The sequence below is a fragment of the Natator depressus genome, chromosome 3 (assembly GCF_965152275.1).
Source record: "Natator depressus isolate rNatDep1 chromosome 3, rNatDep2.hap1, whole genome shotgun sequence".
NCBI lineage: Eukaryota > Metazoa > Chordata > Testudines > Cheloniidae > Natator > Natator depressus.
This window is the reverse complement of record NC_134236.1, coordinates 72,914,174-72,938,625: the sequence shown is the minus strand read 5'-3', so window position 1 is coordinate 72,938,625 and position 24,452 is coordinate 72,914,174. Positions and strand designations below refer to the sequence as shown.

Sequence of the window (24,452 nt, the reverse complement as noted above, 5' to 3'; positions counted from 1 at the left end):
CACGTGTAAAACTGAGTTACATCACTCAAATTGGCAGAGTTTCTCTGGATTTACTGGTGTAACTGGGAACACATTTTACCCCAAATAGACTTTGATGAAATGCAAGTATGTTGGAATACTTGTGAAATACTTGTGAAATACTTGTGAAAAGTTAGAGTATTGGGCTGTGCCTGGATCACCAGGCTTTCTGTGGATGGCTTGAGGTAAAATCCAGAGAGAAAAGAACAGAATTTCAGCTCCACCCTTCTATACCCACTCCTCCAATTCTTGGGCCAGTTGTGATAGTTGTTGCTACTAATAAATATAGATATTAAAACTCTTCACTTCAGCCTGGTGCTGGCTGCCTTCCATAGGGCTTATATAGGACTGGCAAGAACGCCCTTCCCACAGCATGCGGTAGGTGTACAGACACCTGTCATCTCTTCCCCACATAACCTCAATATAAGACTTTAAGTAGTGAGGAAGACTTTGAGCTAGTTGATCACAATCTCGGTGAATTTCACCTGCATCTCCTATTGAATAGAAAGTAAGGCAATAGTTGGTTATATTGTTTAGGCAGCTGTTAATCCATTTAAATCTCCTCTATTTCAAAAGAATGAATAGGTATTTAGAAAGCCTTTAGCAACTTTTCTTACCTCCTCGGGGCTCATAAAAAGCTAGGTTGTAGCCATAAAAATCTCTGTACCACAGGGATCCCTAAAATTAAGAAAAGCAGAGATTGCATAAATTAGCTAGGTTTGAAATACTGGCTTGCCGCCTACTCAAGCTAAACAAAGGCTTACTCTGGCTTTTAAGTCAGCCCAATCAGGCCAAGCCTGAGCTCCGATTTGCCTCATACAAGGAAATATAATGGAATGGAAGCAACAGCTACTTAATATATGAGTTAAAATTACCCATGACTGAAGAGAGCACATCAATCAAAAAATGTGGCATGTAATGAACTAGGCAAACTGGTGTGGTGAGTTGGGGGCAGGAAAAGCCTTCACTCTGCATTCAACAGTTTCCAAATTACCATGACATCCCTTTGCATAAACCACCGGACTTCCAGCAGGTGGATTTTACAGGCATTGTGCTCCCAGCACAAAGATGGATCAAATGGGAGCATCTGAGAGGACTTCCTGTTTTGTCTTCTTAAAACTGGAATTGCTCCAAGACTGCCAAAATTCTTAACATTTTTAGAAGATAGAACAGGAAATGGTAAAATGGACAAAATCAAGAATGAAAAAATGTGACAGCTTAAAAACATAACACAACCTGCAGTGTTTGATTTCTGTGCCCGAAGAAATCTGAACTTTTACTAAACAGAGCTACGCTAAAATAAATCAGAATATTTTTACCTTTAGGAGAGTGCCCTCCATATGCATTTATCTACTGCATTCAGTGCTCTCAGCACTAGTATGCAGGACCTCACTACCTTTGTCGTGCCCCCTCAGTGCCCCTTGCTAAATTTATTCCTGTCTTGAATGTCTTAGAAAAAGATACTCACATGCTTACATGACTGTAAAATCATTAGCGAAAATCCTTCCCTAAATACATAATGATTGCAGAAGAGAATTTGGGGATAGAATCAGATCAATGCTCTGACACTTGTCTTCAGAAGTCTTATAGGCATCTATGCCTACAGGACCAAATTCTTCCCCCAGACACATACATGGAGCCCCAGGTATATTCTATGGAAGAACCATGTGACATCCAAGGGAAGGTCATAGTCCACGATGTTCAGGTCTAGCTTGTTCAGCCTGCACCTGTTTTTCAGTGTGTCAGATGACGGCCAGATTCAAAGTAGCCTTTTTATCTTTGGTCCCTTAACTCAGTATATTTTAAGGCTTATCCTCCATCATAGCCTGGCTCTTGTGCTCTTATAATTACATTATTTACAGTGCCTCCTCCCTTTCAATCAGAAATAAAGCAATATTGGGGCACTCTGAAGTCAGTGTTAAAGTAAGCTCTTCATCGGGTGTTAAATCAGGACCACTACCCCACCCCACTGGATGTTCACATGGCATCAGCAGAAAGCATGTACCACAGATGTTTCTGGAATTGCTCTACATTAGAAAATTCTAGTGTTAAATGGTCCTAGAACTCACCCTTCAACCTGTGTAGTGTGCCTCCCCAAACAGTCTGGCCCCCACCTTCTATCCACCCCCTCCCACTTCTCACCACCTGACTGCCCCCCTCAGAACCCTCCACCCACCCAACCCCCCCACTCCTTGTCCCCCGACCACCCCTCCCAGGACCCCACTCCCTATCCAACCTCCCTGCTGCTTGTCCCCTCCTGGGATCCCCGCCCCTAACTACCCCCAAAGGACCCCACCACCTATCCAACCTCCCCTGCTCCCTGTCTTCTGACTGCTCCAACCCCTATCCACACCCCCAACCCCTGACAGCCTCCTCCTCCCCCTGGGACTCCCAAGCCTATCCAACCCCCCTGTTCCTCGTCTCTTGACCGCCCCCACCCCCACAGAACCTCCGCCCCATCCAACTGCCCCCTGCTCCCTGTCCCCTGACTGCTCTCTGGCCCCCTTACCACCTCAGAGCAGCATGTCTGTCAGCTGCGCCACCAGGCCGGAGCCAACCACGCCGCCCAGAGCGCTGCCTACGCGGTGGTGTGACTGCGGGGCGGGGGGGGGGAACACAGTGTGGAATGGGTTGGGGGTGAGCCTCCCTGGCCGGGAGCTCAAGGGCTGGGCAGGATGGTCCCACGGGCTGTATGTGGCCCACGGGCCATAGTTTGCCCACATCTGTCCTATTGATTTCAGTGGGAACTAGGCACCTAAATACCTCTAAAAATCAGACCCAGTGGAGCTTAGATTACTGAGGCATTTACGCTTTTTTGAAAATGTTACCCTTAGTCCCCAGTGGTTTCTGTAAAACAACATGTGAAAAGGTCATGACTTGAGACAGGTTATGGCTGGGCTCTGGAGAATGGGAAACAGCCAGTGCTGGCATCAAGGGGTGTCAAAGTCAGTAAAAAAGATTCAGGGGACTAATTAAAAATATAGTTGAGAAGAGAAAGAGAATTTCAGCTACAATTCAAAAAGAAAAACTCTCAAACGGGGGCGGTGGGCTGAATAAATCCCGGCTTCATTTAAAAAAAAATAAGCTGGAATGTTATCACTTTTTTTTTCTAGCCAGGGATAATGTCCCTTTAAGCTAAGGGAATTAAATGTCTGTTTTTATCCGCCTTTTCCCCCTGCAGTATATAATCACTGTCTGTCACACTTTGATGTCATAATCATGCACTGAAGCTCTACCGTTAAAGAGTAAATCTGCTTAACTCACCCCAAAGAAAAAGAAAAAAAGGAAAATTGCACCACAGAACTTTTTTTTTTCTTGCCTCAATGGCAACAATTTGAATTACAGAAGTACAGTATCATGTCACTCTGGCTTTACGGGTGCTCTCGCAAAAGCTCAAAGACCATTAAAAATATATCTTAATCAGTTCAAATGGCAACATCAACTGTTTCCCATTAAGTAGGCATAGAAAACCTTTTCTTGTCTGTAATGCACATGAGCAGCATGAACGCAGTGCTAAACAGAACTTTGCTGCATCTTTACACTCTCACATTCCAGATGAGGAAGAGCTTTAACATTTGGCATATATTTCCTCCATGGAAGAAATATAACCTTTTATGTATTCCTCCTTTATATATTCAAAGGTTAGTTTACAAATGGCTCAGTTTATCCTACAGTAGGGATGGTATCTGATGAATTTCTGGAACAATGTGGGCAAATTACCATGAGTTGGAACCTATTTTGTGTGCTTAATGCCAAGCTAAAATGCTTATTCTTGTTTACATTATACTCCTATGTAGTTGTACCAGTCACTGTTTTTTTCCCCCTTTTAATTCCTGTTCATGGTTTATCTCCCCTATTGAGAGCCATTTAAATCTTTCATATGATACACTGCATCCCTCAGATAAGATTAAATACATAATGAGGAGAAAGGCCTTTCTCATTTCGAGTAATACTTGGCCATTCTCCTGCTGGATGCTGGAGGCAATTCCATGCCCAATATCAGTGATCCACAGTCGTTCCTTTGTAAACTTTACCCAGCATATTATACGATTTTTATATGCCACTTCTGAATTCCCAGTGAGACTTACCAAACACAAGTGTCATGGCACCATTGCACGTTTGCATCAGATGCACCATATCTAATGAAGTAATATCACAGGAAACCCCTGTAGTCGTGTGTGTGTGTGTGTGTGTGTGTGTGTGTGTGTGTGTGTGTGTGTGTGCGCGCGCGCACATTCAAAAGTCTTGTGGTATTGGTTGAAGGAGGAGTGGGAGCCAAAGCGCAACTGGGTCCCTGTTGTTCTGCTCTATTCCATTCTTTGGTATTTTACCAAAGAACCTTGCAAAAATAATAATAAAAATAATGAATTATTGGACTATTATTCTAAAACAATATTGCTGGCACGACCTCCTCAACCAGCACTTATTTTATATATTGAGTTTGCATAACCGTTGCAGTTAGATGCCAAAAATACCTCTTTGCCCCATAGAACACGCAATGTTCTTTTTCTTCTGTTAAGAAGTTGATTGTTTCAATTTAATTATTCTTTGGTAAGGTAGTCTAATACCTACGGTGTAAACTGCATTCCCTCTCCAGTGTGTTTTCCTGCCTACTGAAAATGATATTTCTTTGTACACTATAGGGAAAGAAACTTTGGCACCCTATGTCTTTACATTCAATTCAGCCAGTAGATAGTAAATCAGTTGGCTCACTCAACAGAGTAAATAGACAAGATTGTTGCATTTCATTACCCTTATTATGTAGCAATTCTGGCCTAGTTTAGGCTTTAACTGACTCAGTAACAGCAGTGATAGCCAAGGAAAAGCAGCTCATTTAATCATAGACCCTATATTTGATCAATTGCACTAAATGAGCACAGAAACAAGGAGATATATATATCCCCATGTTAAGTACATCCCATACAAAACACCCCAAATGGTGCACTTAAAATATTTTTCAGTCTGTGTTCTCAATTACAAAGCATGGGAGAACATTCCGAAACAATGAAGGCTGCTGTAAACGTAGACAATGATCTTATGCTTTTACTAAAATGAGGAAAAATTGGAGGCATGGTACAGCATCTTATGGATCAATGAAAGAAGCACTAGCTGTTCTCAGGACAACTACCTGCCAGATTGGATATGATGATCTCATTTTCTTACATTTATTCTAAATGCACCAGTTTAATAACATTATTGTTACTTTAATGCATAAGAATCTATAAAGGAAAAGAAAATTATGTGTGGGTTTTTTAAAGATCCAGCAACTATTGTTTGAGTTTGTATGCTTGTTCTTTCATTGTACCAAAATCGTTTCTATTCATGGGCAGTGAATGGTTTGACCCAACAACAAATAGCTCTTCCCCTCCATTAGAATCATAGGCCATGTGAAGGTCTGTACCGCTTCACTGACACAGAATATTCATTAATCAGACAGTTCTTGTTTCTCCAGAATGGCAAACTCTCAGCTCAATGGTGCATATTATTTTTGACATTTAGAATTTTTAAGTTTTTTTTTCTTATTGCTTATGAATGTGAAAGAATGACAGTGCTGGCTAAAATCAAGCATAATGTGAGTAAGCAGGCACTAAGCTAGCTTGACCATTTGCAAATCTCAGCCCTGATTTGAAAGATTCAGGTTTTTCCTGAGTGGATGTTTGCAAAGTTGATAGTTTTGTGACTTGGATAGGCAGGTAACTACTGCCAGCTGAGCCTATACACCTGGTTCTACTTACACTCAATGCCCGTTAGAAAGCTATGCCACCAAAGGCAGGCATCCATTTTGTATTTTTTTTATTTAAAGGAAAAAAGTCCCCATCACTCTATTAAATCACTAGGCTGTCCTCCCATTTCCATTTTACTACCTTGTAGTATTTCAGACCCCAGTTCAGCAAGATATATAAGCACAACCCTACCCTTAAGTAGGCAAGCAGTTCTGTTGACTTTGATGGGACTGCTTGCCTACATCAAGTTAGGCATGTGCTTGAGAATCTCTCTGAACAGAGGCCTCAGGTAGATTTTATGGTAATCTATTTAATTAACAAGATACAATTTATAAAGTTAATACCGATGCTTCTGCCCTGCCCTGTCTCTATTCTTCGGCCCTGATCTGCCCTTATATCAGAGCTGCAGTTATGTGATCCCAGGCTGCTCGTCCCTGGTGGAAGTTAGCACAGCAGGAGGCATACTCCAACTTCCACTGCTTCAGTGTACACAACAGCAGAGCCGTCCCCTGGGTACGGTGAATCGGGGAGACCGCTCCGGGCCCCGCACGCTGGGGGACCCTGCGGATCGATGCGGTCGTCCTGGAAGTGATGGCTCAGTCTCAGAAGTGACGGATTCGTCACGTCTGCCCCAGGCCCCGCATAGGACAGCCCTGCTCAACAGAGCGGGTATTGTGCCTAGTGTAGTTTAGCTCCACACTTGCTTACCATTTCATCAAGATTATGTGTCTGTGGCAGGAATGAAATTAACATGAGATCATCTGTTTGTGTGTCGTCAAGTGAAGCGTATGCTTTTGACCGCCTGTCAGCGGTTATTGGATGATGTCCTGGCTGGAACTCCAGTGTTATATCATACTTCTGAACTTTAAAAATAATCACTGTAACCTTAGCGGTGCTTATGAAGGTCCTTTCTTGTGTACTGCAACCACTGTTTGTGGTTAATTTTAGCTTTGAAGCTTTGACCATAGAGAATATCATTAAATTTTGTACAGCCTAGCTTCTTTTCTGATCTGCATCTGCACTGTCATAGCTCAGACTGCATACATTAAAGGCAGTCATTCAGTCCCATATCTTTTTAGCATCAACTCTCAGTCCTTCTTTTGAAACATCTGTGGAATGGCCTGATCTCTTTCAGTGGTTCAAGCAATTGCAGCGCTGGTGCTGATGTTAGTACATGCTTCAAATCCTAGAACATTCTTTCATGCCAGAATTCACAATAAAAATTAATTCTTCCATGGTTTTATCATCTGGTCCCGGACTCTGGTTCTGACCCTGGGTTCTGACTCCTGTTTCCTGACTCTGGCTGTGATCCTTGGCTCTGGTACCTGGCTACCAACTCCTGCTCTGACCACTAGGCCTGATGCCCGCTCTGACTATTAGTGCTGCCCCAGATTACAATGTCATCAGCGGACACTTCCATCTTGCAAGTCCGTGAAGCATAGAGGACATTGTGCAGTGAAATACTTTTGGTAATGAACATATTCTGAAAGGCAGAAGTAATCAAGAAGCAGTCTCTGCCATGCAAGTGTATTTAACATTCAAATCTTGGAGCCTGCTTTATCTAGGGGAATCAGCCAAAAATCTGCCAATGCCTCTATTTTGCTGAATAACTTGTTTCCTGCCATGTCAGCAAATATTTCACTCTTGTGGGCAAGAGGAAATGTTTACTATTAATATTCTTGATCAGACTTGCCTCAGATCAATACAAAGTTTGGCTCCACCTCCTATTTTTCCTCTATAATTACCAAGCATTTTGTAATTTTAACAACCACTGGGCTGTGTAAGTACTCACCTATTTCTTTAATTTTGTAGACTTTTCTCTTACACTCTGTTTCAGAGCCTTATTCTGTACCCACTGTTTTTCTTTTTCGTGGCTACTTCATTAGTAGAGGTACTGGGCCAAATTTATCCCTGGTTTAATTTCAGGATGTAGATTATCTTGCACACCAATATATATTAAGACATGATTACTTGCAGAAAATGTTTCAAAATTGTCAGAGCAATATTGGCTTGAGGGCTTAGTGCTCTTCCCATTGAAGTTTATGGCAAAGCTCCTGACTTCAAAGGGAGCAGGATTGAACCCAAAATGACTTCAAAGAAATAAATAATTTTGGTCCTGATCCTCTGAGGTAGTGAGAACCTCCAGAGAAATACTACTGAGAGCCATCAGCTCTTCTAATGGCCCTGAAGGGGAAATGAGCACTTCACAGGAAGCTCTGAAGTCCAAATTTCCAAAGGTATTTAGGCATCTAACTCCCATTAATTATAGGATTGGGCCCAATGCTTGCAAAAATATATTCACATTTAAATGTGCTTGATGGAGTAAATACAATATGGTGCAGAAGCATGTATTATAAGCAAAACCTTCAGATCCAACACATAACAGCACATGAAAAATGTTGTTTTTCATCTTGTCCTGAATTCTTAGCACACCGTTTTCAAGGCACTTGTGGACAATGCCTTGTAGATTGTGGGTACTACTGGAATACAAAACAAAGAAAATCAACATTAAATATACTTTGTATGGTGATGGAAGATTTTCCCACAAAGCAGGTAAAAATAACCAGATGCACAGAGTGAAGAGGTTGCACTGATACACATTAACTCACTTGTCTATTAAGCACAGGTTCTGAGTTGAATGGGACTTTTTAGGGTTAATCAGCAGAGTATGTGGTCTTATACATTCTGGGTGGCTCTACTGACAGAATATTGACAGAGCAAAGCACACAATGAAGCAATGCTAGTGATTGAAATCATAATGGATTCTTCTGTTCTATGTCAGCCTTACACATAAGACAATCGACAAGTAATACAACCTCTATTCCTTCTTTAACTTTCATCCTAGCTTTAGAATGAGAAGCTTTACAGAACAATAAGTCTTTTTTATGTAATATTAGTCTAGGACCATACATCAAAACACGCCCCTTGTTCAATTAGTTTATATACATACTGAATGACATTTATTAGTATTTTTCTTGGATTTCTTATAATACTTTCCCTGGACTCTGGTTCCAGGATTATACACCTGTGCATCTTTTATTCACGCTAAACCTGTAGCCTTCTAAGCGTACACAGTAACAGATTGAGACTGACATTTTTTACACTAATTATTTTTGTTTCACCATTACCCTTTCCTCACTGCCTTTTGTTTGTTTTATGCTCCTGTTGTCTCTCATCATATGCTAAGAGTGTAATTTCTTTGGGGCAGGATCTGCTTTTTTTATTACATGTGTGTAGAGCATCTCACACAATGGAGCCCCACTCTCTAATTGGAGCCTTGAGGCATTACAAAACAACAGACAATAAAAGTAGTAATAATGATTGTCTCTTAGCCCATCTGATTTGAGCAATGTCTAACACTCACACACCAATTTACACATAGGAAGTGAGAAAGTGGAAAGAATGACTTAAGAAAATAAAACAAGGTAATCATCTGCAGCAACCCAAATTCCACCAATTGCATTGTATGGCTATTGAATAGATAAACATTTGAAAATTTATACTTGTGATTCCAAATCATAAGGATCTACAAAAAGGCAAAACAAACAAACAAAATTCCATACCAATTAGATTAATTATATCCTCCCCATTTGCTCAAATTAAGAAAGAGCTGGTATTTAAATAAATCATTAGAGGTCATTCTTATTTGTAATACTTTTAATAACAAGATGCAAGAGTTAGTCCCTGTAGTTCAATATCCCTAGAACACTGGCAAAAGTGTTATTTGCAGAATGGTTGTCCATCAATTTTGTACTGCAGTGGAAGGCCATCTTATTTAGCAAAGACTGCTGAAGTTGCGGGAATTCACTGGCCATTGGTGCTGACATTGAGTTGGGAATGAATGGTGTGTACACATCCTGACTGCGGGCACAAATTTGTTAATGAACAAATCTTCATTAAAGTTAACTGGATATTTAAATACGTCACAGTTTTCTAACTTCTAGCAGTCACTTTGAAATCACTCTGGATTTTTAAAATTAAATCTAGTTTATCAGTGAGTTCACTAATCAGTTCTCTGCTACCTCATCACTATGGATCACCATATTATACCTTCAGGTTCTGCAAGTGAATGAAACAAAAATCCATCTAATCCTAGACTAGTGAGTGTGAGGGGGAAGAGTGGTTGCTCTTGCAGTCCACAGAAACCACTTGATAGAGATTGTGGTCATCTAGTCCAACCCCCTGCTCAAAGCAGGACCAATCCCCAAGGTTTCAGCTACAGAGGGTGACAGAAGATTGAGCCATAGGACCTGCCACTGTCTATAGCATGCCCCATTTCACCTAATATACAACAATTCACAGGTTTTTGCAAGCCAGGTAATGGTGACTTTATCACCATTAATTTACCTATTGTCATCCTTTGCAGGTTGGAACATCAGTTTAGGGGCTGGGGCTCACAATCCCTTTGAAATCTGCTGGCTAAGGGGATGGAACCTCTATTGAATTTTGTGGGGACACCAACAGTAGAATTCCAGAGAGACAGCTATGTTTTTAAATAGTACATTCTAAAGTCCCAGAGGAAAAAAAAGAAATGAAATACGCACATGCATGTAAACAACCACTTGTGCAAATGCTATTTTACACACAACTAACCAATATGCATCTGTTAATATAGAAACACATTTTGTATATTTGTATATGCACACACAGAACTTGGCTCCAGCTATTTAAAAATTTGGCATATAGGAATTCTTGGGTTCACTCAAGATTAGACTCATCAAAAAACCTAACAATGACTGTTCTTGTGGTGTTTCTAAACCCCCTTCAAGACCAAAGGGAGTCAGATAACTGTTGGCTAATATTCAGATAAGCATCCGGACATCTAAAAGACTTCACTGTGCTTTTAGGGGTGTGCCTACCACTAAAGTAAATATGATAAATGTTATTGCAAATTCTCCTCTTGAAATACATATTTATTCACATTAATACTCGGAGCCTAGGAATTTCACTGACAATAATGGAAATCCCCTCATCTTTAAATATAACTGATAAGTATTTTTGTTTCAGTTAATGAACAAATACTGAGAAATTTAATTCCAACAAGGAATGAAAATGATATTTCTCATAAAATAAGGTCTCTGGATTGGTTTTAAATGACTTTCTTAAATTATTTTCTCAAAACAAAAGGAGAAGTAATATAAAAGCTATATTTCAAATACATCTGAAACATCCATTTGTATAGAATGAAGATGGTGGGCATTCTAAATGCATCAAATTTTCATGTTCTATATGTTTACCAGTACAAATTTTTATCAGAAATTGCTAATAAATATTTTAAAGCATCATATTTAAAATCTAGTGGGAAAAGTAATCTTATTACAAATTTTATCTCATGTTTCACTTTAAAGTAATACAGTTATACTCACGACTATAAAATAGTGGCAGACTTGTCTAATATCTTTTTGATTAGTAAATTAACGATGTATTCCACATCATTTTGTTTACTTATGTTTCTCTTTTGTATGCTTTTTTATTAATGCATTTTATGTACACTGCATTTTTCATATGAATATGAAATCTGAGAATTACAAAAAAAAAGAATGCAAACATTATTATCAGACGCGGACAACAATGACAGGTTTTAGATTTACCAGCTTTTGTGGCAAATGTCTGAAAAGGTTTTAATTGCAATTCAGATGTAACATTTGCTAAATTGCTCTCTTTATTTTTAGAAGAAAGGGATATTTGGGGGCCTTTTTTCTCAGATAAACATTCATAGGATTTGTTTACATTATTACATAAAAGAGTACTTTGTATTGGAATGTCTTTTATTGTAAATGGAATGTAACATCATTTTGAAATGACAAATAAAATGAAAACATGACCATATATTTTTCATTAACAAGCAAATTAATTATCTGCTTGCATATTGGTGATTCTTGCCTATAAATGCACTTTTTCTCCTTAATGCCTTATCTGCCTCCTACTTCTGCAAAGTCATATGCTTAATGGGGTGCTGAGCACTGGTGATCAATCATGTGGGCAAGACTTAGATCAAGACCAAAATGACCACAAAGTTTGATCTGATCTTTGGTGCTCCCACCTCTGTAACCATTAGACTAGATTACCAAGGGATGTGGCACATTCTCTAACACTTGTCTCCTTTACATTCAGATTAGCTGTCTTTCTAAATTATGTGCTCCACTTCTACAACAAGCTGTTGGGTTTGATGCAGGTATCACTATGTTTAGTAATGCAGGGGTGAAACTAGAAGATTATAAAAGTTCTATCTGGTCTTAAAATCATGGAATATCAGGGTTGGAAGCGACCTCTGGAGGTCATCTAGTCCAACCCCCTGCTCAAAGCAGACCAATCCCCAATTTTTGCCCCAGATCCCTCAATGGCCCCCTCAAGGATTGAACTCACACCCTGGGCTTAGCAAGCCAATGCTCAAACCACTGAGCTATCCCACCCCACAATCTACAAACCTCCACTCTTAATTCTCAGCATTTGCTTGTAGGAGTTTCCTAGGTGTGTGAACCACTGGGGGACTGTGTAACACTTCCAGATGGGTCCAAAGAGCCATTTTTGTGTCAGTGGTGAGGCACCTGTCAATTCAAGCAGTGATGTTTCCTGGTAATTGTATATGATTTTGGACACTTTGAGGGATTTTGAGGAGGATTTTTTGACCAGTTAATCTTAAAAGAATCTCAAACCAAGAAAAATCACCTCTCTGTACCATAGACAGCTGTTTCATGGGCTTCCTTGGTATTAATATTAATCAACATCAAATTTGGAGAAAATACCAAAAATCAGAGGGGAAAGAAGGAAACACACAGGGTGACTGACTCAAATAGCCAAGTGACCTGGAGAAATCAAATTATGGTGATTACAAGCAATGAGTGCCGATCTGGTAGAAATAAATGTAAAGTCTGATACCCAGGGAGGATAGGCAGAATGGGGCAAATACAGAGATCCTAAGCAACATACTTCCAATAAATTAATTTCTGTCTACAATAGTGATATAAACATCTTATCAAAAATTCTTGCATCTAGCCTATTATAATTTCTCCCTGATCTGTCCACTGTGACCAAGTAGAATAAATTTACATGTAGATCTGGGGGGAAATAGTTTTCCTGCACTAAGAAAATTTTCAAAATATTTTCCTGTTCTGGATCAGGATTAAACTGAGACCTTTTGGCATTTTTCAGAGAAAGAGAGAGAGACAAACAAGAATAATCAATAACCCAAAGCAGAGAATTAGCCTGGGTCCCCTATATCTCACATCCTAACCACTGACCGTTGGCTATTCATGGGTGTCTGTCTCATATATATCAGAAACTCCATCCTGGACCTGTGAAAAATTTTTGTTTCTACAAATCAGTATTTTACAGGGAAAAAATGTTTAACTGAAAAACTTCCAATCAGCTCTATTCAGAATAGGCAAGGATCAGAGGTTACTAAACGTTATCTGCTCAGACAGATCAAATAACATTCCTGCTGTAATCATCTCTCTTGAGGCCTTTGAACAAGTGAAGTGGTCATGCCTTACTATGCAACTAGTGGACTTGGGTCTAAAATTCTTATATGAATAAGTCTAATATATCTGGCTCCATTAGCTAAGATTCTATCAATGGTCTCGAATACAGGAATTTCATGTTAGAGTAGAGAACTAGATAGGGTTGTTCTTTCTACTGCCTGGATTCTGGGATGTTGCTGGGATTGAAATAGTTCCCAGTATATATTAGTGTAGATTTACATTAGAACAGCCCTGGAATGGTTTAGCCCTGGAATGGTTTAGCCCCCTGGGCTGCTCAAACTTAGGGCAGACTTCCCATGGCTGGCTATGGCTGCACTACTCTTAATTGTTCCTGCACAAGGGGAATTCTCTCCAGGCATTTGGTGGCTTCTTTATGGCACCAGGGTGTCATACAGGGCCTGGGGAGGCAGCCAGAACTGGCTCCAAAGTGAGATTGATCTTGGAATTCTCTATACAAATTAACATGTCAATTGCCTTTCTGGAACAGTGCCAGTCCCAGTAATAAATAGGATTCAGTCTTTCATTTTCTTTTGATTGCAGCATGGCTCTCCACTGCTATTCAGCGGCACAACCCTCACGTTCTCTCCAAGGGCATTCGGTTCAATACAAACTTGCTATGGAGAAACACGCTGTACTGGAAAACAAAACAAAAAACTTACAATCTTTGCTATGATATGTGACCACTCATTTCATGCACATGCACTTTTGTCTGTAGACCCCATAGTTTGTTTCTTTCATACTGACTGATAGGGTCAGTTGTTCTTTTGTTTCTTGCAATAACCAAAGCTAACTTTAGCTTTTCTTTGAAAATTATATTTCCCTGCATGAAAGTCTTGTCACTGTTTCATTGTCTGTCAGAAAGACTCCATATTCCACATGTACTCTTCACTACATTTGTAGTGTCATACTTTCTCCTGTTTGCTACCTTCAAAAATAACAATTAAAAGAGGGATATAACCAAGCTACTGCACCCATCACACTAACGCAAGTTTACTTTTATAGCTGTCTCCTTACTACTCTCTTAAAATTACTGGTTTATGACCCAAGCAATATAGCTGCTGAAGAGAAGATGTTAGATCCAGATCGGGAAGATGACCAATCAGAAGCTGTCTTTGAAGAAGTGTCTTACAATTTGAAAAAGTTAGAGAACACTGCAGTAAACAAAATGCTCTTTTTTGTTGTTAAATCAGCAACAGAGTATCATGGAGAACCAGTCAGTTTTTACCAGTTTTGCTGAATGAGAATTTATTGCTAAGATTGGGTCCCTCCTTATCCAAAAAGATTGGCTTTCATTTTAGACCATTATTTAAGAATGCATGATCTGATTGGCAGTGAGTCCATTGACATTTGTCTTTGAAAACAAGTGCATTGATTAATTTCTTAAGCAGCAATGCTGGGGGAAAAAATTTCAGATGATATCCAGCACTCTGAAAAAATTTGCATAATTCAAGAGATTCATCTGTTTTAAGATTAGAAGGGTTCATTATCTAGTCTAACCTCCTGCATTACACAGGCCATAGATTTCATCCAGTGAGTCCTGTATCAAGCCTATATCTTGAGGTTCAGGTAAAGCATATTTTTTACAAAGACGTATGTATGGTCTATGATCATAGAGCCATGCACCCTACTCTGATAGGCAAATCCTTGGTAAAGGAATGATATGTCAATACAAGGGAGGTTCACTATACACCACCACCATCTTGTATTCCCTTCTTCCCTCACTTACTGTACAGCAGATGTTGCCCATGGGTCCCTTTCCAGCACTGAACTCAAATCTGAGGATTTGTTCTAAATTCACAACTACTTGACTGTTCAGGTACCAGTGAAGGGATTAGAGAAAGGGCTAGTGGACGAAGTCTTCAATGCTTATTAAACTACGAGCAAGAAACGTGCTCCAATTTCAGCAACTAAGGGCTGGTCTACACTGGACGTATACATCAGCATAGTTACGTCTCAGAGGGTGTGTGAAAAATCCACACTGCTGAGAGACATAGCTATGCCAGCTAAGCCCGGGTGTAGACAGAGATAGGTCGATGGAAGAATTCTAGTTACCACCTCTGTGGGAGATGGATTAACTATAGTGATGGGAGAACCTCTCCAGTCACTGTAGCGAATGTCTACACTGAAGCATTATGGCAGCGCAGCTGCAGTACTGCTGCTGTAGCATTGTATGTGTAGACATACCCACGGATGGTTTAAAGCCAGGATAAATAGCTTTAGCACTGTCCATGGCTATCTTTTTCCAATAGTCAGACCTGTGCACTAGCAAACAACAGGATGCGGCTCACACATGTAGGGGAACACTTTTAATAAAGAACTTTATTCAAGCTTAAATTCATTACTTTTTTCTTGGTAGTGTGAAGTGTGAATTAAGTTGAATACAAAAGATTTTCACTGCACTGAATTACCTGTTTCACCTTGAAAAGCCACACAAAATGAAGCTCTTAAAGCCTTTTGAAAATGACCTCTTTCCTCAGCAATGATTTATCTTTCCCCTCAAAAATCCCTTTTACAAAAGGGAGTATGATTAAAGGAAGCCAAGCAGCACAAACACTTGCTGAAGATCCTGCTTATCTGGAACTCACTTGACAATGTATGTTTTTGGGGTCGGGAATGCTGCAGGTTCAAGGGATAATTCTGCCTTTCAAGCACTTCAATTTATTTCATGCCTGAGCACTGCCATTGTACGCAGACAAGATGAAATGCATCGTTGTGTAAAGAAATTGAAATGAAATCCTACTTGACCCAGCAGGATGAGGCATTATGTTTGACTCAGTAGTGATTCCTGGGATAATATCTAATTCCAGGAGGAAAATTTCTTGATATGGCCTCCTGCTGTGAGTAGCTTTGTCCAGGGATCACAAGTTGTTCTGGGTGACTGGGCTCAGGACATGCCTAGAAGAAAGCAGCCAGCCTCCTGCTGGCATTCAGATCTCTTCATTTTCTCTATGCTCTCTATTCACCGGGAATGAGTGAATGAAGACGGAGGAAATCTGAAGGACACACACTCTGGAAGAAATGAGAGTCAAGGCTTGATTGGCCTGGGTTTCTCATGTAGGTTTTCTTTTATTTTTATTATATTTTAAGAGACATCATTATTTCTTCACAGGCGAGTTTTTAATTTTGATTCTGATATGTGCCAGTCTCTCGCATGTCTTTCTGCGTTCGGTCCCTGTGAAGTATTTACTTTGAAAAGACTGCACACCGGCAGATTAAATAAACCAGGAACACTCCATGTCTTGCAAGAGGGAATCGTGCAGACAGCTTTATTACTTCTGTCAGAGAACAAAGGTTTTTCCCAGCATGCAGGGGATTATTAAGCCAGCAGCAAATAAATGGAATGAACAACGTCAAAGCTTTATATACGACTAAAGGGGGGGGGGAAAGGAATCCATAATTGATTTCTCTGCTATGACCATATGAAAAATAATACTATTCAGGTATTATCCCCAAACCTGCTTCATACCTTATGGTTGTCATGGTCTAATTTTGATGCAGATTCCTTGACACCTAAAAATATCATTTAATTTTCAAAGATGATAGTCATTCATTTTTCTAAGGAGCCCATCAACACAGTAGTAATGCCCCCTTTACATACATTGCGGCGGGGGGGAGAAGCCTTCCTTCTAGGAAAGGAATTGATTTTTTCCCCTTTCCCAGCTGATTAAAGTCTTACTTCTGAGAAGTTAATTCTTCTTATAGAAGTTATAGTATTTATTTGTTTTAGTACTGGGTAAATGTTTCTCATATGTAGATTCAAAGAAATTGTAACTCAGTGAACAGTATATTTTGAAGGTGTGAATTTTTAATGGAAAGACACTCTGCATCCTGTTGCTGTATCACTTTCATGTATTATCTCTTCCGTAAAGGCGAATGCCAGTGTCACCTACCTTGGCCGGTTGGAGTCAGGGTTAAGGAGTTTGCCCTACCTATTTATTCTGGGCTGCCATTTCACTTTTTATGATTCCTAATCCCCTTCTGGATTGTCAGCTGTGTACAGTGCACTTCTCCTGCAGCTGAGAGGGCTGAGTGAACAGACAACATCGATTCCACTGCATGAGTGAGCTTCTGGAAGTGCTAGAAAATGAGGCAGATTTTGCCTCCTCAATCTAAGAGACTGGAAGCATCAGCTTTGAAATGCTCCCTGCCTTAGCTAGTTGATGAACTGAAAGGATGTGACATGATCCCTGAAAGGTAGACACACGCCTCAAAACCATTTTGTTCTATAAATAGTATCTGCTTATGAGAAGCACTCTAGCAATTATGAGGTGAGAGTGGAAGAAATATTTGGAGCAAACATTTACCAGAAATTAGGGGCAAATTCTGCCCTCAGTTCCATCCATGCACTGAAGCAAAAGGCAGTACGTGTGTAACTGAAGCCAGAATTTAGCCTTTACTGTTTCCATTTAAGACACTGCAATTACACAGTGACATACATACATTTGTTGCAGAGTATTATTTAGCTGCTGTGTATCTCACACATTCTGTGCAATTCTTACCTAGTAAAGCATTGGATTTCTGCATAGGGTTTTACAGCAGCCTGCCAAGTTAAAAACCCAAAATTTAATAAGAGAGGGAATAGGTTTAAAGTTATTACTTTGCAAAATGCCAAGAATAGTTTAGAGCCATGATTGCCCTAGATCATGAAATAATCCTAGTGCCCATAATGAGCAGTATTTGCCAGACGAAGGCATTTCAATATACATTAAAAGAAAAGAATCTCAGTCTCAGAAGGAGGCTGAACTGTGTCTCCTGCCGTTTGGACCCAATCCTGCTCCCATTCAAATCAATGGGAATTGTGACATTGATTTGAATGGCACAAGAAGAAAGGCCCTTAGGGCCAGATTTTCAGTGCCAGCTTCTTTTGTTTTGTGGCACAGTTTTGCATCCACAATTAATTATGCCTGCAGTTTTGCACCTGCAATTAATTGTCAGCTTAATAAAGGAGTCCAGGTAAAGACCCCTTTAAAAAAAACTAGCCTTTAATGTGTAATTTAAATAATAATAATGGGAACTTCCTGTTCAGTCAAGCAATCTGTCGCATTGTTCCTTTCCACTCACTGAAACCTTATTACAAATCTCGCGGAGATCACCGTTCCAGTGTTGCATGCAACAACCTTCAACTCCTAATAATGTTGGGGAAGTTCACATGTGAGTATTCAGAATCTTCAAATTATACTGTTTATATGATACTGCACACATTTGAATTGCTAAGGGACTAATCCCCTTGTCCTCCCTGAAGTACTGATTTACCAAATGCGAAAACAGCTTTACTATTTAATCATCTGCCTACTTCTATTTGGAACAGGTAGAGTGCCAGCACTTTACAATTGTTGTGGGGCTGAGCACAATATTTCATAGGGTCACAAAGGAGCAGTATGCAATCCTAGCAGGCATCTTGGTTTTGCACTTTCTGTGGAACAAATTATTTCTCTAACCATAGCATCCAGAGGCCCTAATCATGATTGGTAATTCTATAGTGTTAGGTGCTGTACAATCAGATATGGAGACATAGTCCCTGCCCCTAAGAGCCTGGAATATAAGATAAGTGACATCTAAAAGTGGTGATGAGAAGGGGAGAAAGATACAACAATCTTAATATGCATTTGCAATGTTACACTTATTATAGTGAGATTTTTTTTAAGCACCAGTTATCTCCATCTCCCTCTTAACATAGCCTTAGTTGATTTCTGGTTTCTTATAAGCAATGTGGAAGAGGTGGATCTTGAAGAAGATGGATCAGCTTACAAAAGATGTTCTATGTGTTTAAATACCCATTGATGGTGAGAGTTTCAAAGAGGCCAAAATAAATTACAGGCCCCATACTGCATGCTCTCTAGGTGTAGAATTCCTGTTGATGTCAATTGGAATTACACACACCGATGGCTTGGAGGATTGAGCCCTAATTTAGAGAAATAACACATGATAAAACATCTCTTCAAGGCTGAGGAAGGAATGGGCTATAAAAATGCATGGGAATGAAGATGTGGGATAGAAAGACGACTGTTATGTTCTGTCTTTTCCATCATTAATGAGTTGCAATTATTATGTTTTATTTTTGCGCATAAATATACATAAATGACTTGTGATTTGTCACTGCCAGTAGTGGCAATGGGCATCATCCAAACAGAGATTAGAAATGGAAAGCAAGTCGGAGGAAATGAGATAGAGTGAGATTTCCAAGTTAAGTATAAATAAACAATAGAAACAGACCAAAGCTTCAACGTCCAGAGTTGAATCCAAACTTCTGCAAAGTTGGACCTGAGGTTTTGGCTTGCATTCATCTCTAATAAACAGAAGTCTTTCCCTTATAATAAATCAAAAGAGGGAAGACATATACTGTTATGGCAGGGACACCAGTTGGTGTTTTTACCAGTTCTTTTTCTTAGTGTACAAGCAAGGTATCAGTCTTGGAAGAAATACTGTGTTGTTAGTTTTCTGATACAGAATTCTTAGAGGGGAGCTATGGTTCTCTGCCTTAATCTCCAAAGTCAATTCTTGGGCAGAGTGGCTCCTTGGTAACCAGAATTGGGGATTTTGGCAGATACCTGTGAAAGAGAGGTTTGCCTGAATGCTGTTTGTGACAAGCTCTGATTCAGGACTGGTAGGTGTGTGTAAATAAAGCAAGTTGAACTTAAAATATACCCAAACTCAATTACACTAATTCCTCCTCCAATGACAAGCCAATCCGCAGATTCAGGACATCTACTATGGATTGGCAGAGGGGCAAAAATGCATATAAAGAACTGTCTGCTTTCCAAAGTTAGCAAGCTTGCTCATAAAATCTATGAAATCAGGCCTCTGAGTGTTTTTCTGTGAAGAACAACACGGGGAATTCACATTTCAAGAGCAATGAATGAACTGAAAAGATTCAGGGGGGTTTGGTTCAGATAAGCACACAAATGCTTGGATATGTATCTAAAGTTATAGATAAAGATACCCTCATCTGACTTGTGTCCTACATTAATTTAGGACCTAGTCCCAGGATCTTATAAGTACCCGGTATTCCTGCTTTCTTGGACAGTAACAATGGAAGTTACTGGAACTTTGCACTTCATAGTATCAAGCACTTAGACTTAAAGCTCCTTAGGAAAGAGATCTCATCTTTAATTTGCCAGTACAGCTCTGTGCACATCTTTGGTGCTATGAGAAGATAATTAATAAATACATCCCAGGCTTTCACCATTTAGTCATGCTTCAGTTTACATGGCGTGAATGAGAAGCCCCAGAGAGCCTGAGATTTGAATGATTCTGGGGCTTCAAATCAAGATTTTAAAAGGGATCCTTAAAGCACCAGGAAGTGTGGAAAGCATAGCAGCAAGACCCAGCAGAAATGCTGGCACACCTAATCAGTGTGAGTGGTGTAGGGGAAGGAGGTGCAAGTGAGAGGATAACAGCTTGCCTGTTCCAATGAATATAGCTGAATTCAGTAATGAGCTGCCAAAAGCTGAAGAACCGTTTTCTTCAGACCCGTCGCTGAAGTGCCGCTGAAGACCTGGAGCGCCGCCGGGTGAGTAAAAATTAAAAAGGGATTCTCAGAGGAGCCTCCCCAGCTGAGAGCTCAGGTGGGCCGGACAGGGCGGAGTTTGCCCACCCCTTTAACAACCGGTTCTAAACCGGCTTCAAAATTTAACAACTGGTTCGTGCAAACCGGTGCGAACCGGCTCCAGCTCACCACAGGTTGAATTACAGTAACGATATGAATCTGGAAGAGGTTGTGATTCAATTTTCAGGTTAGATGAAGACTGTAATAAGTCCCTTTTTGCCTGAACTGGTTTGCCCATCCCCAGTCAGTAGCATCATTAATCAAGCCTTAGGGCCAAATGCTCATTCTTATGCAGTGCACAGAAGAAACTCATTTGGGTTTATGAGGTAGAGAATTATTTTCCTTAGGCCATAAGGAGTCCAGCTAGTGGATCCATATAGGCACAGATTAACTGGCCTGACTGCAGCCTGTCCCCCAATCCCTTATTTGTTAGGATGGAGGGAGCTCCCATAGAGCTGAGCTGTATGGCAAACAGGAAACAGAAAGTCTTATATGGGCTACCCTCCTGCTAGCCACGAACAGACTGAATCCCTGCCCCACCTTCAACAAAACACACAGAACCTGAGTTAATGCACCAATCACCCCCTTCTTGGTTTGACTTGCAACCCTCAAAACAATATCACAACTTATCTCAAGATAAATATCCCCCCAGACATTGCTACTTCCAGGCTTTCCCTCCTTCTAGGACTTTCTCTTTTCTAGTTCCCTCCAACTCAGATAGATGCCTTCCAAGCCTCCCCCAACTCCTTTTATATCCTGGTTAAAGCTAATTTGATCCATCTGCCAGTGTGACTCAGCAGCAAATGCCTTTAATCTGAATGCAGGATTATAGCACCTCATTCTAAGGAGATTCAATAGAAGATCCCTACATTTGTATACTGGGTCATGGGACCAGATCCTCAAAAGTATTTAAGCTCATAGCTTCCATTGAAATCAATGGGAGTTAGGAGTCTAAATATCTTTGTGAACCTTGGCCCTAATTCCGACTGATTTCAAATACCTTTGAGGATCTGGGCCATAGAGTCCGACATCCTATTCCACCATGCACCTTCTACACAATGGAACTGCACCACTATCAAGGTCTCTCTGCACAGGTGGAGAAGGAAGTTAGGAGTATTTATTCAGCGCAAGACCTGTCATTTAAATCTTTGTGGCTTTTTACCCACTTTTGGTACTGGAATCCTGTGAGTGAAGAAAGCATAGGAACTACTGTTTATATTGATCTTTCCTCCCAAGCTTATAATTATCTCTATTCAACTACTGTTAGCATGTGCGGGTAAGTGTGTAACAGAAGGCAAGGAATTGCAACCTAAAAATAAATGATGTGGCTGTTTTCCAAAATGACCTACCAGAAGGACTTCAGAGGAATACACTAAGGAGTCATCCCAGGAATTCTGTAATTCACAGAACTGGAAGTATTGTCATCATAACTACAAAACCGAGAGGTATCTACCATTAGATTTTGTATCTCTCTTAACAGGTGGCATGTTTCTTTCTTCATCACAGCTTGTTAGAGAGATTTAAACAAGGACTGTAGCACTGAACATTTATCTAGGTATGAATTAAAATATATATTAATGTTGTTGTTTACTTACATTGAGAATGTCATGCTCTCTGGCATTTCTCCTGGAATGTTTCCATTAATTTAAATGACTGGGTCAAAGCAGGAGGATGTCCCAGGGCCATGCCAATGCCACTGTACTGGATCTACTGTATGTTATATTCAGCAGCCCTCTAAGGGTTAATGTTAATGTGACTGGTGTAGATGTGAACACATTTTTTAATCACTTTCTCAATGTCTGAGCAAAAGTATTTTCTCTACTTGGATGCTGTCCTAAATTTAGTCTGTGCTTGAGTGTTAAGACCCATTATTTCCATGTGTGTACGTGTGCGCGCTTCTCTGTGCTCCCAAGTGATGTCCTTGTAAATGAGATAAGAATATATGGCCTCTGGGTTGATAAAGCAATAGATACTAAAACCATCTTTTAAAATCAATAGTTAAAACTATTATTGATATAATGGATAATTAGAACTTTTCTGTCCATGCATTAACCATAGCTTCCTGGCAGCTGAGGGAGGAGGAGGGGTCTTCAGTCCATGAGAGAAGTAAAAAGATTGCACAGGTTTAATCACTGAGCTGCAAGTAAAATCACTCCTGTGTCTAATCCTGAAAGAAACAGTGGTATTACAGCTGAAATGTGTTAGGCATATTAACTAGCCTTCAGCCCTGACTTGGAATGTGTGTGCATGTAAACTTTGTGAGGATCCTTCAGGGGTTATAGTTAAAATATCTCAGTAAATGTTTGTTCTCATGATGATGATTAGATTTTAATAGCATAAGAACAGTCAGACTCCTGGAGTCCTGATTACATTCCAGCTTGGACCCTTGCTGACATTCATATCAACAATATATCACTGGAAAACTGAATCCATACTGAAAATAAAAATAGCATTCTTAAAATCAATAAATAATAACCTACATCTATATAACACTTTTAATCCCAGAGGATTTTACAATCCTGTCTCGGTCAGAGAAGGTCTGTCATTAAATGCATCCTTTCTTCCAAAACTCTGCAGCTAAAACAGGATTCAATGGGCTGTGGGGATGGTTTAGTGGAAGGCTTTCAAAGAGTTCCATGTGCAACCCCATCTAGAGTGTACTTCAAACAACAGAACACCTGCTACCTACGTGTTCATGCTCCATGGCAAATTGACCAGTATTCTTTGGAATCATAATGTGCAAGCTGGTATAAATGTTGGTCTACCTCCCTCGCATTTGCTACAAAACCTGAGCCCCTGTTTTGCAAGGGGATCCATAAGAGTGGATGCTTGTGCTTTCTGAAGCCCCAGATAAATCCATGTGGCTCTGTGCAGGCACAGGGATCTACCTGCATGGATCCACTTGGAGGTTTGCAGCCTTAGTTAGAATCCTGCCCTGTTGCCACAAGAGAGGATAGAGGTTTTCTTCACCCATTTGCTCCACTAGGACATCCAGGCAACAGAGATCATTTCAACTGTGGCTGAAATGCAAACACCTCTGGAAGGAAATGTGGCAGCTGTTTAACAGCACACAGCAACAACTGTGTAGGAGAGGCCATGAATAAGAATACCATATCTAATTGAAACTCCAAGCAGAATTTAAATAAGCAGAATGTACTACCTTCAGAATTTGGTCAGGACTAATGAAAATGGCTGTGGGAACTGTAATAACCTCAGCTGGTCAGGACTTCATTTAACATGTCAGATGGGATGGTCAAAAGGCTCTAAGTCATTCACGACTTTCTATTGACTTTCAAAGGGACTGTGCTCCTAAATCACATAGGTGCTTTAGAAAATCTCACCCATCATCTAAAAAGCAGCATCTCCAACAGTTCTGCGCCGTCTGGTATCACGCTGGAGCATCTGGCAAGTACTAACTCAGAAGAGAGTAATACAACATGCTGAATCACCTGCACTACTTCGTATAGCACCTGAACAGATGCTTCTTGAAAATCCCTCCTCCAAACAGTGGCCCAGCTCGGCTTAGGTTATCAGGGTTTGTGGCATAGATAGAGAAGAAGGTAAGTAATAGAGTATAAAAGAATCATTAGCTTGATGGATAGATGTGAGAATGCGTGGTGTAAAATACTCATCCAAAGTGAGTAACTGATTATCATTGCATTAAGAATTAACATTGAGAGATCC

The 24,452-nt window shown here is 40.2% G+C and overlaps 1 long non-coding RNA gene across 1 annotated transcript in view; it reads right to left on the bottom strand.

Annotated features, from left to right (window-relative positions):
- Window positions 1-653: 653 nt before the first annotated feature.
- The window catches only part of LOC141983912 (uncharacterized), a 40,216-nt gene continuing 16,417 nt past the window's right edge, over window positions 654-24,452 (bottom strand). Inside the window, exon 4 of the long non-coding RNA XR_012638572.1 lies at window positions 654-696. This is a non-coding gene — a long non-coding RNA (uncharacterized LOC141983912). The remainder of the gene's footprint in view (window positions 697-24,452) is intronic.